This window comes from Nerophis lumbriciformis, linkage group LG15 (assembly GCF_033978685.3).
Source record: "Nerophis lumbriciformis linkage group LG15, RoL_Nlum_v2.1, whole genome shotgun sequence".
NCBI classification, from domain to species: domain Eukaryota; kingdom Metazoa; phylum Chordata; class Actinopteri; order Syngnathiformes; family Syngnathidae; genus Nerophis; species Nerophis lumbriciformis.
The window spans coordinates 37291553-37297552 of record NC_084562.2 but is presented as its reverse complement, the minus strand read 5'-3'; positions in this window follow the sequence as shown (position 1 = coordinate 37297552).

Below are 6000 nucleotides of genomic sequence, written 5' to 3'. Positions count from 1 at the left end.
AAGTGCAGGTCGCAAAGTGAATGACGTCACGACTTGATTTTCTTGCTACATTCAAAACTGTCGGAAATGACGGTACTGTGGAAAACAGTAAATATCTGACAGTAATACCTTTGGCAATTACAAAATATTATTTTCAAGAAATCTGCTGTCTATATGCGGTTTTGAGCCAAATTCACATATCATCCAAAAGTAATACATTGATCTCAAAGCATATTTATTGCTTGACTTTTCAGCTGAAAAAGCTTTATTGATTACAAATAGTGCAATTTGTGGTGAGCCGATAACATACGATTGATCAATAAAAAACAAAATAATTTAACTTCTGATGTATGGTTTCAAAATGATATTTTCTAAATCAGAAAAATAATTGATCACAAAATGTCCAACTTCTGTGAATATCATTGATACAACTTTGGCTCAATATGGTGCATATGCTCTCTGGCTCAATGTCTGTCTGCACTCCCAATCATGTGAGCATGGTTCTGATAATAAAACAGTTAATCATCCGGGATCAGGGCATCAGGCAGCTCCTTCAGTGTTTGTGACGCAATGTGGCGGTAACAATAAATTATCTTGTCGATTGCATTGTACCATATGTCCCGGCAAGAAATCTGCGTTCAAAGAACTCCGGCTTATTAGTGATTCCCAGAGCCCAAAAAAAGTCTGCGGGCTATAGAGCGTTTTCTATTCGGGCTCCAGTACTATGGAATGCCCTCCCGGTAACAATTAGAGATGCTACCTCAGTAGAAGCATTTAAGTCCCATCTTAAAACTCATTTGTATACTTTAGCCTTTAAATAGCCCCCCTGTTAGACCAGTTGATCTGCCGTTTCTTTTATTTTCTCCTCTGCTCCCCTTTTCCTTGAGGGGGGGGGGGGGGGGGGCACAGGTCCGGTGGCCATGGATGAAGTGCTGGCTGTCCAGAGTCGGGACCCGGGGTGGACCGCTCGCCTGTGCATCGGCAGGGAACATCTCTGCGCTGCTGACCCGTCTCCGCTCGGGATGGTGTCCTGCTGGCCCCACTATGGACTGGACTCTTACTATTATGTTGGATCCACTATGGACTGGACTCTCACAATATTATGTCAGACCCACTCGACATCCATTGCTTTCGGTCTCCCCTAGAGGGGGGGGGGGGTTACCCACATATGCGGTCCTCTCCAAGGTTTCTCATAGTCATTCACATCGACGTCCCACTGGGGTGAGTTTTTCCTTGCCCGTATGTGGGCTTTGTACCGAGGATGTCGTTGTGGCTTGTGCAGCCCTTTGAGACACTTGTGATTTAGGGCTATATAAATAAAGATTGATTGATTGATTGATAAATTAAGTCTTTGAGGTGCTCAATTCAATACAGGCCTGGGAAAGGTCAGTCAATAGTATTGATACATTCATCCTTTAGGACACTCCCACAGGAACCCTATGCACCAGTGTATGGTTTTAACAAAAGGTGTAAAGAACTCTCTTTTATCAGCAGTCTGGCTACAACATCAAGTGTATGCAGCCTTCTGTCGACATGTCTCCTCAAACCATTACTGACCGACCACCTGACTGGTAGATGTTGCTGGCATTAGAAGAGCAACATTTTCCCATGAGGGCTGCACACTGAAACATTTTAGTATGCAGGGGCTCTTTTGGTATTTTTCACTATTAAAATCAATACAGTATATACATTTTTTTTTTAACCAAAAGGTTCTCAGTCATAAAAAATGTAAAAGTAAATCAAACATATACATTAAATTGGCCCTAGTGTGTGAATGTGAGTGTGAATGCTGTCTGCCTATCTGTGTTGGCCCTGCAATGAGGTGGCAACTTGTCCAGGGCGTACCCCGCCTTCCACCCGTATGCAGCCGGAATAAAGGCTCCAGCCACACCCGCAACGCTGAAAGGGACAAGCGGTAGATAATGGATATACATATATATATATATATATATATATATATATATATATATATATATATATATATATATATATATATATATATATATATATGTGTGTGTGTATAGGGACAAGCGGTAGAAAATGGATGGATGGATATATATATATATATATATATTTTTTTTTTAGTTTTTTCTTTTAATTCAACACTTACAGTAAATATCTAGATCAACTTCAAGTCTATTTGTTGATATAAAGTTAAAATATTTTTGTTTTCAAATTGTATGGAAAACATTTTTTTTTTAAAACACAATATTTTTTTTTTGCATTTTTTACCCACAAAAGTTTTTTTAAAGAGGAATATTAGATGTGAAGTAATTGGAACTTTAAATAGGTCAATAATTCACAACACCATTGATTTTAATTAATATTTTTTGATCTTAGGAGCTATGTTGTCCGGGGGCTTCTATGCCCCCTGGTAAGGTCTCCCAAGACAAACGGGTCCTGGTGAAGGATCAGACAAAGAGCAGCTTGAAGACCTTTATGGAAATGAAAGAACAAGGACCAAGATTTCCCTCGCCCGGACGCGGGTCACCGGGGCCCCCCTCTGGAGCCAGGCCTGGAGGTGGGGCACGATGGCGAGTGCACAGCCTGAAGAGGCAGGGTCGTCGCCCCTCCAATGGGCTCACCACTCATGGGAGGGGGGTCAGGTGCAATGTCAGCTGGGAGGAAGCCGAAGGCTGGGCACTTGGCGGTCCAATCCTCGGCGACATAAGCTAGCTCTTGGGACGTGGAACGTCACTTTGCAGGGGGGGAAGGAGCCTGAACTAGTGCACGATGTGGAGAAGTTCCGGCTAGATATAGTCGGACTTACTTTGACGCACAGCAAGGGCTCTGAACTAGTTCTCTCAAGAGGGGCTGGACTCTCAAGAGGGGCTGGACTCTCTTCCACTCTGGCGGGTGGTTCTCCCTTAGAGATAGGGTGAGAAGCTCTGTCATCCGGGAGGAGCTTAAAGTAAAGCCGCTGCTCCTCCACATCGAAAGGAGCCAGATGAGGTGGTTCGGGCATTTGGTCAGGATGCCACCCGAACTAAACACCTCCCTTAGGACAAGTCAGACCGGTAGGAGGCCACGGAAAAGACCCAGGACACGTTGGGAAAACTATGTCTCCCGGCTGGCCTGGGAATGCCTCGGGATCCCTCGGCAGGAGCTGGACGCAGTGGCTGGGGAGAGGGAAGTCTGGGCTTCTCTGCTTCGGCTGCTGCCCCCGCGACCCGACCTCGGATAAGCGAACGAAGAAGGATTTTTTGAGCAATGACATTGAAAAAAAAAAAAATCTAACTAAAATTCTTGGGTATCCAAAAGAGCCCCACTCATATAAGCGTTAAAAACAAGTCATACATTTATTTAATGATTTTTACTTTCAACACTTAAGTCTCTTAAGACCAACTTTGGATCTATCCATCAATACGTTTTTATTATTACTTCTTTAATTTTATTATTTTTTCGCTTATTGTTTTATGCCCTTATTGTCAAAGAAAACTTTTTTTTATAGGAAACACAAAATATGCAATATTTTCCCCAAAACATATTTCAAAGTGGAATTTTTGATGTAAAGTTACTGGAGCCTTGAATAAGTCAATAATCCATAACAACATTGATTTTGATTCATTATTATTTTTTGAGTAATGACAAAAGAAAAATAAACAAAGAAAAAAAAAAAAAACAGCTTGCATGGCAGGTTTGTGTTATTAAAGTCAACATTACAACTTTTTCTCATTATATTTCACCTGTTTGCTCTTTTATTCAAAATTGTTCAATGTAGTTTTTTTGTATTTTTATTTTTTTTTGTTAGAATGTGCCGCGAGCTGTAAAAAAAATTACTGCTGGCCGCAAATGGCCCCTGGGCCGCATTTAGAACATTCACCAACCCATCTAAAAACTCAATTATCTGTCACATGTGCTTATCATGTCATAACATAATTGGCACATGCTAGTCATAGTGCTGGGCTATGAGACGGGTACCAGTTGTGGATGCCAACCCCTCATGTCAACTTTATTGAGTTAGTCTGGACAGACTTTTTATTGAGTACCACTGCAAAATAATCCACATTTGGGGCCAAAGAAAATTGCATGTGACAGCATTTTGATGAAGAAGTTGAGAAAACACTACTGAAATCAAAGAAGAACTCATAACAAAGTACAGAGTTGGTACATTTTTGCCCACAAGAATCTTCATTAAGGTAAAAGTTGTCAAGATCTTGCATGGCGTAACCCCAGGATGCAGTGAAAGGTAAAGCGACGTGCAAGTTTAGGTCTTTTTATTAGGAACAAGGCAGACAAAATAAAAGCTGTATGGCAGAAAAAAAACCCTACCAGCACGTACACCAACATATATATATATATATATATATATATATATATACATATATATGTATGTGTGGGAAAAAAAATCACAAGACTATTTCATCTCTACAGGCCTGTTTCATGAGGGGGGGTACCCTCAATCATCAGGAGATTTTAATGGGAGCATTCGCATACCATGGTTTATATAGGGCACAGAGTGGGTGGGTACAGGCTGGCGTAGGGGCGTGGTGATTGGCTCATGTGTTGCCTAGGAGGTGTTTCCGTCTATGGCGGCATGCTGTTACAATTTCGCTGCGCTTGTTGAGGGATGACAGGTCTGGACGGTAAATAATAAACAGTTTCTCTTTCAAGCATAGGTTGCATCTTTTATTACCACTATTGTAAGGTGTGCTGGATGCAAGAATTTGCCATGTTATTGAATATTCAACATTATTGAGCGACTCCAAAACCAACAAAGGCTGTAACTGTCGAAAGAAACCTGATTGCCCTCTCAACGGGGGGTGCTTACAAACATCAGTTGTCTACCAATCTAAGGTAATACGCAAGGACATTAACACATCCGACACATATGTAGGATTAACCGAGGGTGAATTCAAAACCAGATGGAACAACCACAAGGCTTCTTTCAGGAACAAAAACCTGCGAAATACCACAGAACTCAGCAAACACATTTGGGACCTCAAAGACAATTATGTTGAATATTCAATAACATGGCAAATTCTTGCATCCAGCACACCTTACAATAGTGGTAATAAAAGATGCAACCTATGCTTGAAAGAGAAACTGTTTATTATTTACCGTCCAGACCTGTCATCCCTCAACAAGCGCAGCGAAATTGTAACAGCATGCCGCCATAGACGGAAACACCTCCTAGGCAACACATGAGCCAATCACCACGCCCCTACGCCAGCCTGTACCCACCCACTCTGTGCCCTATATAAACCATGGTATGCGAATGCTCCCATTAAAATCTCCTGATGATTGAGGGTACCCCCCCTCATGAAACAGGCCTGTAGAGATGAAATAGTCTTGTGATTTTTTTTCCCCACACATACATATATTGCGCTCTACTACGGTATCGAGCACTATTTTTTGGATAACCTTATTAAGACATATATATATATATATATATATATATATATATATATATATATATATATATATATATATATATACTGTATATATACATATATACTTTAATTTTATATATATATATATATATATATATATATATATATATATATATATATATATATATATATATATGTATATACATTATGTTAAGGAAAAAACAAACAACAAACCAGCCTCATCTGACAAATGACGATGGAAAATAAGCCCTCCTCATTGGGAATTAGGGACAGGTGAGGAAAGCAGCTCTCACAACACAGGTAGAGTACCCAACTAACATGCAAACAAAGAAAGTGAAACCAAGAAAATAAAAGTGCAAACGGGGAATTATACAAAACAAAAGAGAATAATGAACACATTCCAAAACTGTCATGCGGGATCATGACACACAAGTGATTTTAAATGTACATTAACCCATTTCATTTGTCACTAATATGTAGTTCACATTAGGGCTGGGCGATATATCGAATATACTCGATATATCGCGGGTTTGTCTCTGTGCGATGTAGAAAATGACTATATCGTGAGTATTCGAGTATACGTTCTCACACAGTTGCTTTTAGCTGCGGGCATTAGACTACAGGCTTTTCTCACTCTTTCTTGTCTCTCTTTCTCACAGAGAGTTAA